General features: G+C 45.5%; 1 protein-coding gene across 1 annotated transcript in view; it reads left to right on the forward strand.

Annotated features, from left to right (window-relative positions):
* Window positions 1–3,562: 3,562 nt before the first annotated feature.
* Bcl9 (BCL9 transcription coactivator) overlaps window positions 3,563–13,513 on the forward strand; it is an 85,077-nt gene continuing 75,126 nt past the window's right edge. The window contains exon 1 of the mRNA XM_052179669.1: window positions 3,563–3,816. The gene's annotated coding sequence lies outside the window, so the exon portion shown is untranslated. The remainder of the gene's footprint in view (window positions 3,817–13,513) is intronic.

Raw genomic sequence — 13,513 nt, forward strand, 5'->3', positions numbered from 1 at the left:
TAATTCACACTGCAGTAGGAATGGTTGATTCCCTTTACTTTCTTCACAGGTATTTGCATTTTAAAAAGACTGTTTTCTATGCAAATGAATGTGTAATTGGTGAGAATTCTCTCTGGTGACCCACAGCAAAATAAAGTAGCAAACGCCCATTAGACAGAAGGCATTTTGGGGAGCAGTGAGCTATAAGCTAAGTAGAACAACTGACCAGCCACATGAGCACTAGCATCCCTGTCTCCTACCCAAGAGTCTAGGGCCTTTGCTCTTGTACAATACTTAGCATTCAGAGATGCTATGAAGTACTCTTAGGAACATTCAACATCTTCATCCAGAAAACAAGCCCTGAGAGCCCATCCCTTTTTCTAGTTGTTTCACATGTGTGTGTATGTGTACCTATGTGTGTGTATGTGTGAATAATGTGTGTATATGTGTATGTTCCTATGCATTATGTATGTACATGTGTATGCATGTATCATGCGCAAATACATTTATGCATTTATGTGTATGTATTATATGTTTACGTGTTTGTGCATGTATTTATATTATATGCACATGTGTGCATGTGTGTGTGCATGTGTGTATGTGTGTGCATGTGTATGTGTATGTGTGTGCATGTGTGTGCATGTGTGTGTGCATGTGTGTGCATATGTGTCCATGTGTATGTGCATGTGTGTGTGTGTGTGTGCATGTGTGTGTTACTATTGCCATTACTACCATCTACACTTTTGCAGGTGTTTTTACTTTTTTAAAAAAATTTTGAAACAACGTTTTGTTGTTGTTGTTTAAAAATGGACAGCTTTCTGGTCTCCAGAGCCTTTCTCCATTGCAGGGCCATCTATGACTGGTCACTGAAGGTTATGGTGACCCTTTATGCAATTACTGTCCAGGAGGCCTCATTGTGTGCTGTGAGTCACCACTGCTCAGAAGTGCAGGGTGACTCAGTAGCCTATTAGGGAGAGGTTAGAAACTCCCCTAGATTAATGTTAAAGGATCCAAACCCATGGTCCAGGAAGAAACAGTGCACTTGCTTGGGCAGCCAGGAAGCCTGGCGTGCCTGATTATGAGGAGCCCTGGAGACTGTGGGCTTCTCCAGCGAGAGAGCACAGTGTGGCCAGGAGGGCTGGAGCTTTGCAGTCACATAGGAGCTCAGTTTTAATTTTACTTCTGCTCTACTGTGGTCTCAAGGCACTACCCACTTTCTCTAAGCCTCATTTTAAAACATATTTATTTTTATTATTTTAAAATAATGTATTATAATAATAATGTGTGGAGAATATATGAATATGTATGCATAGTATGTAAAAATAATGTATGGTGAGTTATGAATATGTGCACATGTACCCAAAGAGTCCACAAGAGGGCATCAGGGCTCCTGGAAGTGGAGTTGCAGTTATGAGCTGCCACATAGGTGCTGGGAATAAAGAGCCTGGACCCTCTGAAGGGCAGCCATCTCCTCTCCAGTTCCATCCATCTGTGCCATGTAGTGTGTGTGCGCGTGCGTGTGTGTGTGTGTGTGTGTGTGTGTGTATGTGCATGTGTGTGTATGTGCATGTGTGTGCACCTGTAGTGTATATAGACACATTTTCTGGCCTGGTAGTACCAACACACAGGAGGCAAGGCAGGTGGATCTCTTTGAGTTTGAGCCCAGCCTAGTCTACATGCATAGTGAGTTCCAGGCTAACTTGAGCTACATAGGGAGATCCTATCTCAAACAAAACAAAGAAATCTATCTGTAAGTGAAAATGGTTCCTCTTAATTAAAATTACCTTGTGATATAAATGCTTGGGCAAACGTTGAGAAGCAGAAAGGTAATTATAATTCCTATCACCATCATGATTGTACATTGGCATCCAAATACACACTTCCCAGAATTGGTAAGAATGGGGACCACGCTAAGGGGAGAAAGCTACAGGGCACAGATGTGTTTGTCATGTTTCAGGCAGGGACAAGCCGTTTAGCTGGGTCGCAGCCTGTGAAAAGTCACCCTTACTTCTGACTGTGCGCCTGTCAAGGGAGCAGTCATTTGTGTCCACACAACTTCCACTTTGGAGAAGAAGATTCTGGGGAAGGGGCCCAAGTGACCTTCATGCAAAAACAGAGCTCAGGCTGAGCCGTGGTTCAGCAGGACAGCCATGTAGGCCTGGCTCTGTGAGACACCACGGAAGCCAGAGGTATGAGTGGGGTGACCCTCTTGTCCCCTTCCCTCTCTCCACCAGCCGTCCTGTTTACAGGTTCATGCTGCCTCCAAACCTTTGTGACCCTCATGTCCTCCATGGGTCCAAGCCTTTCTCTGCTGCCTCATGTTCATGGCTCGGTGTCTGCACTTCCATTTCTTTTCCTCTTTCTTTTAAAGCAGCCTCAGCCTCTCTCTCTCTCTCTCTCTTCTCTCTCTCTCTCTCTCTCTCTCTCTCCACACACACACACACACACACACACACACATACTTTCCACCTCCTCCCTCCACACTAATCACATTCCTGCTTGCTCTCTAGCCCCGTTCATTATCCTACCTCACTCCCCTTCATTCCTAGAAAACAGCTCCCCCGCACTCCCCCTCCCCTCCCCCTCCCCCCTCCCCTCCCCCTCTAGCTCATGCCCACCTTCCATAAATTCCAGCAGCCTGGCAATCAGTAACTTCAGCATTACACCTCACAGCTCTCTGACTTTATACTAGTTACTACGCTCCTCGCTATGGCTAAGATTTGGGCTGTGGACTAGGGGTGGGGGCGTGGGGCTTCACTTTAAAAAAAATTCTGGGCACAAGTTGAACCTACAGTTAGGTTGACTCCAACATTTCCACGGTTATTTTTTTTAAAAAAATCAGTAGCTGGGGTCTATGCTCTGTAACATGGTGAAAGACGATCCTTCAGGGGACAACGGGGAAGAAGTAGAAGAGGAAAACACACACACACACACACACACACACGCACACACACACCCACCCCACACAAATATAGGATATATATATCCTAACCCGGTCCACACAAACATTAGCCCTGGGTCCACCCACAGCATCTCCCCACTCCCTCAACTCCAAGCTCAGGACCTTGGCTTTTTTCCCTTCTGGGTCGTTCATTACACTCCTTCTGAGCTCAGATGGCCTGAGTCTGTGTGTGTGCACACATGTGTGGCCACTTGCTGGCTTTCCAAAGGGCTCACCTCTCAACTGCCATTTTGCTAAGGCACCGCTCCTTCGGATCTTTCTCTCTCTCTTTCTCTCCCTGCCCCCAACTCAGCCTGAGCCTTTCCTGTCTCTTAACTCCACCAGTGCAGCAGCAACTCGCTGAGCTACTGGCGTGCGAGTGAGCGAGTGTGAGTGTGAGTGTGTGTGTGTGTGAGTGTGAGTGTGTGTGTGTGAGTGTATGTCTGCGTGCGCAGCTAGGCCAAGCCTGCAAGCCTGCCTGTCACTGGAGAGTTTTAGTTTGCATTCAGAAGAAAGGAGGAGGGGAGACAAGAGAGAAGGAGGAAAGGTGGGGGGGGGGGAGGAGCAGTGAGGGGGTGCGGAGAACGGAGGGAGAATGTCTTGTTTGTGGCTTGTCAGCAATTGCTTGAGACAAGCTTCCATGTGTGAAAGCTACTTGGCATGAATGCCTGGGCCGTACCAAGTGTCACCGCAGCAAGAGGGGGAGACAGAAGAAAAACAGATCAGACCAGAGCAGACAATAGGCCCCTAAAGTGTTCCCCCTAAGTTGCTTTGATGTTGTCCTGGTGTCTTGATACCAGGAGGCCAGGGATTGCTGGAAAAGGGTCTTTTTTGTCCTCGCTCACTTCCCCTCCAGTTTCTGCAACGATTCTCCAGAATCTCTGCTCATGAAAAAGGTAAGCACTCTAACAATTCCTTCTCCCGTGGCAAGCTTGCTCGCCCGTGCTGGGAAGTGGGGGTCTCATTCCTGCGCTGCTCAGGAGAAGCGCTTGGGTCCTGCGATTGGAGCTGCTGCCGCTGTGCCCCTGAAGTCTTTCCCAGACGCTTAGGGCTGGGATGGCCCCTCTTTCCAGGGAACCCCAGTAACACGATCTGTGCCTCTGGGTTGGTGGGGGGGAGAAGGGGTGGAAGGAGGATGGGAGGGTGGAGGGCGGGAGGGAAAAAAGAGAGAGGGAGAAGAAGCCTGGAAGAGAGGAAGAGAAGGGCAGAGCCCTATTTCGGAGAAGCCCTACCCCGGAGCCCAAAGAGGCCTGGGGAGCTCTGCGCTGCGCCTTCTCAGGCTGAGCGAAGCTGTCTGGAGCTACAGTCAGTGACTGCAGAGATTGCATGGCGCTTTGTGTGTGCGAGTACGCCTGTGGGTCTGGGTGTGTGTGTGGACCTCCCACACACTACCCTGGCGTGTCTCATAGTGAAGGGGAGGTACCCCAGTCCTGATCACCCAGCCCAGACTCGTAGGAAGAGAGCGGCATGGCCGGCCAGAAGGGTGAGCGAGAGGACTGGCCCGAGACATCCGCAAACTTTTCCAGTTTCGGGGAATTCTCTGCTCCGAGACACTATAAAGGAGTTCTCGGGTGCTCCGGGCCTCAGTTTACCCAATCTGTGAAAGCGGGAGAGCTGACTGGGGATGCTGCATGCCTCCCAGGGGTAAAGCCAAACAGAGCAGCCCACTCCATGTAACTGTGTGGTGAAATCTTCTGGCTGGCAATGCTGTGGAATCACAAAGTGGAAGTGTGACCATTATTCCTGATTATCGCCATCATGACGATAAAACCATCATTAAAGACACCGGGAGACAAACAGACCAGCGAGCACAGATCAAGTGTCTGACCATTTCTAATGAAACAAAAACCCCTTTCCACCTGTTGGCTTCTGTCCTTTTCTCTTGTATCTTTTCCTTAGATTTATTGGCCGATTTGTAGAGAGAATAGAGTGGGAGGGGTTTCCTCCTCCTTCATCATGCATATATATGTATTTAAAGGTCAATATAAGATTCTCAAAGGGAAAACGTGCCTCCTGTTAAAGCTCTTTATTCAAGACCTTGTGTTTTCTGGCGCTGGCAGGGTGTGCGTGCACATTTGTAAACTACCTTGGAGGTTAAAGATTTTTATTGTGGCTTTTAAAGATTAAATGAGATTTATTTACAATTGCCATTTATCAGAGAGTAAATATCAGTGTGGAGGGGTAAGAATGTGACGGCTGTTTATTCTCTGGTGGTTTTGTGAATAAAACCTTTTGCTTTCTTAAAGTGGCGTCTCAAGACCTGGGAGGAAGGGAGGCTGCAATCAGTATCTAATATCCATCTTTCACATGGTTGTTTGGAGAAAAAATGTCTGCTAATGTTTTTGAATTGTGGATTTCTTCTGTCTTTACACGGTTCTAGCCCTCTTAAAATTCCCTGAGGGCTTTTGCTTGCCTGGTTTTAGGTTCTCTGTGGTTCTGTTTTACTGTTTGTTCAAAAGAGAAATCTGTGGAGGTCTGTGTGGCTGCGACCCCTTCTACCCTAACTCAAATGTTTCAGATGGTCTGTGATAGCCCAAGATGGAAGCAAAGAGCCATCCCTGGCTAAGAGGATTTGTGCTCTTCCCACAGAGACCTGGAAACCTGGGTGTTGGGTGTGGGAGAGGGGGAACGGCACTGGGGCCTCCATCTGGCACGAAGGGCCCAGAACTTCTTTATTCTATTTTAACGTCTTACATCTTCAGGCTTAATCGTCATCTGCTGTGAAGAGTGAGCTATCCAGCTCCCTATGATTTGTCTTTGGCAAGCTTCTGGGTCCAGATATCTTTTTTAAAATGTTAGCATTTCAGAACTGCAAATGAGATGAAAGGTTACTTGTTGTGTTTTCGGGTGAGGGTGACGCCGACTGAAACACAGGGTCCCAAGCTCCATGAGGGTTGTCACGCCGTCCACTCCAGCCTTGGCACTTGCTCTAGTACACGTGAGTAGGCAGGCGCCTTTCCCCGTTCCACTCACGCACGCACGCACGCACGCACAGGGCTCGGCCAGCACCCTCAGGTTCACATCACCACAGGACACAGACACAGGAGGCGTTGGTTGCACCGCTGATTTGCATCGAGCGAGGTTTTTGAGGATGGAGGAATGTGTGAGGTGCCCATGCCCAGGCGACGTCCGGTCTTGTTAGTATGATCCACATGAGACACAGAATCACACAAACCAGTAGTTCCAGCACTGATAATGCATATTAAACAGCACATAGGCATCACAATGCAGCATAAAACTGTAGAAGTTATTGGCCTCCCAAACTGTCGTTTCTGTCCACGTGACTGAGGTCCGCTGTTCCAGTCTCACAAAGCCCAAGAATCCCAATGGCGGAAGAAAATGCCCACCCCTACCCCTGCACCTTGTACACACGGTACACGAGAGACAGATAACATCTGTTAACCCTTATTTCACACTTGTTGTGAGCTGGCCTCTCTAACAGTCATTATCTGGGTAATTGCCTTCCCTGTAGCCTCTTTGTGAGCCCTAGTGGGTGTGGAGGACTGTGGTCAGTGAGGTCCCCTTTAGTTCTCCCATGGTTCCTGGGTTGATACTAAAGACTGAGCTACAGGAAATTCCACCATTATTACTGTCGTTTTGGAATTCCAAAGACAATGTTGCAATAAAATGGTCTTCCCCACCATAGTTAGATAGAGAGCCTGCTATCTAACTGTACAAAAAAATCTTACCCAAAACCAGTTCAGCCAATCCCATTTGGGGTCAGGTTATTAAACTCTTACTGGTGATGTCAGAAGTACCCCTACTTCCTCTTTAGAGCCTGCCTTGCAAAGAACACACACCCATGCTGCCAATCACTTTGAAAGAGTCGCTTAGCGCTCATCCTAACATCTTCCCCTCCGTGTCTTACTCTAGTACTCAGGGTAATGTAGTCTGCAGGGCTGTCAACTTGCTTCATCTTTTTAAAAGATTAACTTAATGGTTTAAAAAGAAGACAGACATGCCCTCCGCCCCACCACCACCGTACACACAATCACAGGTTCGGTGCCTACATTTCAGGAACCCACACACATTGTGTGGTTAAGTCACGTCACGGGCAAAATGAGAGTCATTTCAATGCACCCGGCGTTGATGCGCAGTGACTTGCTCAAGCCCACGTTGTAGCAGCAACCTAAATCAGGAGCATGTCGCGGCTGCGTTTGGAACCTGTGGATTAGGTCTTCTCTCTCAGCAGGATTCATCGATTCGATGTCTTTGATCACTTCCGGACACGCTCCCCTAGGCGTGTGTGTCACCGAGTGTAGTGGGACCTGTGGGGGAGGCAGCTTGAGTTGGCACTGGGGAAGAGTCACCCAAAGAGAGTAAGGGAGTTGAAGGATGAATAAAAGGGGGATCTGGGTGGAAGAGCTATGTAGCAGGCAACCAGAGAGCAGGTGCACAGGCCAACCTCCCATCCCAGAGAATACAAACAGGCTGTTCGGACATTTTAAAATGGTCTGTGTACAGACACGTGTATTAATTGCCTCTAGTCACACTACATGCAAAACCAACACCGTGCAAGGTGTTGCACCTAAACTCGTTAGTCACAAATGATGTTTTTGCATGGAGTTTTAAAGAAGGAAATTGGTGGGTCTTCTCCCTACAAGAGGTAAAAATATAAGATATAAAGTGGAAACATCATTTCCATTAAGCTTTGTCATCTCAATGCGAACTGAGACAGATGCTTAGCCCTCTGCCTTAGCAGCTCTCTGGAATAGATGCCGTTGTTAACCTCAGGTTATATTTAAGTAAGGTTCTGTGAGTCATCCAAGGAGTGGTAAGGTAACCCCAGGGTGAGATGGCTAACCAATTAAATGGTCCTGTTACGCCAGCAGTTTGGGTTGTGACCCCTTTGAGGGGTTCTGGGGTCTTCAAAGATGACCCCCTCAAAGATGTTTACATTGCACATTATAACAGTAGCAAAATTACAATTATAAAGTAGCAACAAAATACATTTATGGTTGGGGGTCACCACAACATGGTAAACTGTAATAAAGGGTTACAGCCTTAGGAAGGCTGAGAACCACTTTGTTAGAGCATCTCCTCAAGAGATGGGAAACAGAAATGAGGGCCATACAATTCAGATCGAAGGCTCTGTGGTGATAGGACAGATAGAGCCTTAGTTTGAGCATCCCACCCCCGACTTTTTATTTTATTTTATTTTTTTAAACAAAAGAACAAAATTCTAGGGATTTTTAACAATAGTTTTAGTTCATCAGAGAAAGAGATTCCTAGTCCTGACCTCACAGTGACATGTTTTCTATAAAGGGCGTCACACCAGCTTTTGGCTTGGGTTTAAGAGAACCCTTGTTCTTCCACTCGGGATTCTTGTTGGAGTGGAGGATTTGGACTAAGTCATATTTATTTCTCCCTTCAGTTCTGCTAGTTAGTTGTTTCTCTGATTCTGTGAGCAGGCTAATGTGACAGTCTAGCCATCTACATGAGGCCCGCTTCAGGAGCTGCGGTTGCCAAACAAATACAGCGGGCTTTGTGGATATATAGAATAAATGTATAATACACACATGCACCCATACAAACTATATTGACATTTTGAAGTGAAAGCACGTTAGGAAAGAGTGGAATTTTAATTTATGGATTGCAAGAGAATTTGCCAGTCAGCATGCAGGCACATGTGCAAGCGACTGAAGAACCATTTTCAAAAGAATAAGCTGTTTTGAATGCATGTCTTCCTGTATAATAAGTATGAATTTAAAATGGATGGGCACTGCGTGCGGCTCTTAGCTTCGCTGTTCTCACACGCTCTCTCATGGCGACCCCGCTCCCTTCCTTTTTGTATTGTGGTCATGTGCTGTTTTGAGGGTGCAAAGGACCCATTTAAGCAACTGGAGTGCTGACTGTCCATGCTATGAATTCTTACCCACTCTGCTCTGGAACATGGCAGACCTAAGGACAGTCTTTATCATATGCAGCTCACAAAATGTTCGTGTGGAAGAAGAACCTGCTGCTAAGTCACTTGCAGATTGTGTGTGTACCTGTGTAGTCTATATGCCTCGCTTAGGGTGTGAGTAACAGAATGATGACTGAGATCCAGACAGAGGCTAGAGAATAAATGTTCTTTTCATTCATTATGTCCCCTCCATGAGTAATCTCAAGAACTATGCATTTAGAGTTGGACAAACCTTTGGAAGATATCATTTAAAATTTTTACATGATAGTAGCTCTTTTAAAAAAAGAAAGGGTTATCTATTTTATTTATACACGACAGTCCATAGCAACTGTAGCAGGTTGAGAGCCACCATGTGGTTGCTGGGAATTGATCTCAGGACCTCTGGAAGAGCAGTCAGTGCCCTTAACCACTGAGCCATCTCTCCAGCCCCCATGATGGCTCTTAATGCAATTTTGAGAACCCCAGAATAAATTCTTCTACCACATTTTAGGAATATCATCTTGCTTGTGGCAGGGGAGCCCATTTCAAGTCTATGTTGACAGTTAGTAAACCAGAAACTCTTTTAATTGGTCCAATTTTTATCTGAAAAAAAATATAGTGTATAAGATATAATTACTTTCTAACTTAGAAAGGGGATTTGAGGAGCGTGTATAATTATGTTTTACTTATTCTTTTATTCAGTGTTGTTAAAAATTCCTAATAGTGCATTTCTTGTTTATTTCGTAATCATCCTAAAATGTACATAATAATAGAAATATATTAGTGACTTCAGAGGCAGAGAAGCTGGGATGGATTTATCCGCGAGTGTTTTAGGCAGCATGATTGTACTCTGTAGACATGTGTAGAATATTTAGTTGTTGATGGATGCTAACAGGGTAATAAACAAAAAACACTCTATGTATCCCGCTGCTCAGGTCACAACAGCCGCAGTCCAGGCAGTAACCAAGTGCTTTTATGTCACTCACTTGATGATTAAAAATACCTTGAAGTCTAAAACTTTGGAGAGCTTTTATAATTCCACAAAAATAAATAAATAAATAAATAAATAAATAAATAAATAAATAAACCATAAAGACTCCGTTTTGTTTTTCCTGAAAAATAAAGAAAGAACCCAAACAGCCATGCCCCACTGGCTAAGAAGGGAAGCTTATGCCCCTGAGGCCGCTATCCTGTCTAGGTAGGCTTGCCTTTGTTGTAGACGTTGGCTGGGGCAGCTAGGGGAGAGCTGTTACTAGGCGTCTTTGGGCACGGAACAGGCTGAGTGGATGGTCAGGAGTGTGCTGGCTCTCCTCATGGCTGGCTGGTGGTTTACTGGAGGGAGGACACAAGCACTCAAGGATCCAAGGCTGCATAGTTAGAAAAATCAGGACTTGAACTGGCATGTCAGAGCCCAGGATCCCTTTGCCTACTCTGTCTTCTGCTTTGTCTTTTTCAAACTAGATCCCTAGACCCAAAGCTACTGCATCCCTTCTGGACCACCTAGGGAGGGCATGTACTTAGGCAGTCGTGCCCTGGGTTCATCTGCCTACACCCTTAGTCTGTTGTATCCTCAAGGGTCGGGATAAGATTTTAGACTTTGTACCTTAATGCCCAAGGCAGGGTGAAACAGAACAGGGAGAAAATCAATGCTGCTTAATAAACAATTTTCATTAGGAATAGCATCTTACGGCACTGAGGAGATGGATCAGTGGGTAAAGTGCTTGCCTTGTAAGGACAAGGAGCTGAGGACCCAAGTTCAGATCCCCAGCACCCATGTAAAAAGCCGGACCTTGTAATATGTGTCTGTAGCTCCAGCACTGGACTGGGGTGTGGAGGGGACGGGTGGAGCATGTGGAGATAGGTAGCTCTCCTAGGTTCTCTGATTCAAAAAATCGAAAATCCAAGGACTTTCTTTTGGTTTTGTGAGAGATCCTGTCTCAAGAAGAAGAAAGGTAGAGAGTAGTAAAGACTCTTGACAGCCACCTCTAGCCTCTACATGCATACACACGGGTAAGTGCACCTTCACACACAGGTGCACACACACATCCATCACGGACACACAAAAAGGGGGAAAACACACCTTCTGAATAACTTTTTAAAAAATGATTTGTTTAGTTATATGAGTGCTCTCTTTGCATCCAGAAGAGGGCATCTGATCTCATTACTGATAGTTGTGAGCCACCATGTGAGTGCTGGGAATTGAACCCAGGACCTCCGGAAGAGTAGTCAGTGCTCTTAACCACTGAGCCATCTCTCCAGCCCTGCTTACAAATAATGTAACCAGCCAAGTGTGGGGGGACATACACCTAATCTCTGCACCAGAGAGGCCGAGGAGGTGGATCTCTGTGAGTTCAAGGGCTGCATAGTGAGACCCTGTCTCAAAAACCAGAAGAAGAAAGTAAATTATTAGTTTGAACAAATACAAAAGATAATGGAAAAGATATGAAATCATCAATGGTGTATATATCTCATCAAAAAAAGGAAATGTCTCATTTGGTATTCATTCTTTTACAAAAGAATGTCACCAAAGAATGAATTCCTCGTTCGTCCTGAAGTACTGGGATACCCCAGCCTATCTTTGTCTTATGGCTATTGCTCTAGCTTCTCGTTCTTGAGACTTGGAATTCCTGCTAGGAGGGTTTTTTGTTTATTTATTTTGTGCATATGAATTCTTTATCTGCATGTATACCTCTATGCCAGAAGAAGGCATCAGACCTTGTTGTAGATGGTTGTGAGTTAGCATGTGCTTGCTGGAATTGAACTCAGGACCTCTGGAAATGCTGCCAGTACTCTTAACTGCAGAGCCATCTCTCCAGCCCCAAGAGTTTATTTTTTATGTCAAAAAAAAAAATTGCCGCTCAGTGCGATGGTTACCCTTTCCTGATGCTTTGTAGGGGCATTTACTGATATTTAGGCAGTAGCTAAAGAGATGTTTCCTGAGGAAGTCAGACAGTAGCAAGGAGAATGCCTGGCCTCCAGACATCTGGACTATCAGAAATAAAAAAGCAATCTGTGCTTTAATTTTCTAAGCATAGGTGTAAGTGCAGAACCCTTCAGACAAGGGCTTTTAGCTGCAAGGAACTGACTCAGTCAAGTCTCCTCAAGTAAAGGGGCATTCATGGTGAGGATGCTCACAGCCACGTGGACGTCAGAACTGGATGCCTCTCCAGGACTGTGCCAGCCCCGAGGACAGCCACCTGCCAATCTCAGCATCTCCCTGCTGCTTCTCTGTCTCCTTTGGTTCCCTGTGGCCTTAGGCTTTTTGCTTTATTACGAGAGCACCTTTTAATTTCATAGCTCTTTTTGCTGACGCCTAACTGTTACTTCTTAGACTTTCCTGCACTCCCGTGTCCAGCTTCTAGGAGCCTTGCCCCCTCTGTGGCGTCCTGGTTCACAGTCTTTCGGTTGTACTTTTCCTGATGACTGCTGTATTCTCTCAGAGTCTTTTCTTCTTAGAGGATCCAGTTGGTCCCTTTTATCTTTTCTTTGTCAAGCCTGTACTTCTTGGTTGAGTGTGGGTATAGTTGTTTGAGAGTTCGAAGTTCTCCCATTGTATACAGAGGAGGGAGGAGCAGAGCTGGTTCTGTTTGATGTAAGCAGAGAGGCTTTTTGGTAGAAACTATGGAAGGGCTCCCTTGCGTACCGTGTGGTTGGCAATGACATGTTTGACATATCTAATATAAGCCCATTATGAGAGTCTAAGTTAAGAATTACCAGGTTATTAAAAATTAAAATGTTTCATCGATGGTAATTAGTATAACTGTGATAAGGAAGCCATGGAATGAATAGCAAATTCATAACCGAAGAAGAAACGGGGAGACGAAAGGGAGTTAGAGCTGGCCCTTGGGTATCACGTTGTGTGCTTGTTAGACAACAAGAGTCAGCCAGTGGTGAGTGGGAGCTTGTGTTGACACGGACCCCAGAGGCTAGCTTACAAAGCACACAGAGCCCTGGAATTGAAGACCAGGGGGACAAAGAGAAATATTAAACTCTGTAGGGAGTTTGGGTCTGCACGTTCTTCCTGTGTGTTTTCCCCTAGGCTTCCTGTGTCTCTTCCTGATCCTTTTTATCTGAAGTTCTGAACAACCTGAACTGAACCGGTGATTTCAACCGTGGATAGATCATTCTCTCTCCAACTCACTTCACTCCCCTGTCAAGTATGGACTGTAGTAATTATTTCAATACCTGATAATATGAGTTAAATTAGATGGGACCATATCTTTAAAGTGAGTAATATATTACCTGGCATTAATAGGTCCTCGTTTGATTGTAGCAATTACTCTAATACACAGAAAGGAAGGAAATGGCGATGAGATAATATGCCGAGGAAAATTTCACTTGTTACATCATTGACTCCTTGGAGTAGCCCCGAGAGACTTGTGTTTCTCCTTTATGAATGAGAAAACAATAACAATGTTTCTGAGGACGTAGCTTAAGGATGGGACATTTTTCTAGCATATACAAAGCCCTAAGTTTGACCCCCCCAATACCCCACCCACTCCCGTAACAACAACAAAAGCCACAAGAGGGAAAGAGTATATAATTATTTGTCATGAGCCAAATGAGCTTAGCTTAACTTTTTCATGCACTGCTGTTATTTGATATTTCCGTGTCATAGTTGAGGATGCTGAGGTCCTGGGACTGTAATTTGCCCAAGGTCCCACAACTAGTAAGTGATAGTCACAGCTGCAGTCTATGTCTTTTAACAA

Source organism: Apodemus sylvaticus, chromosome 4 (genome assembly GCF_947179515.1).
Source record: "Apodemus sylvaticus chromosome 4, mApoSyl1.1, whole genome shotgun sequence".
In the NCBI taxonomy this organism is placed as follows: Eukaryota; Metazoa; Chordata; class Mammalia; order Rodentia; family Muridae; genus Apodemus; species Apodemus sylvaticus.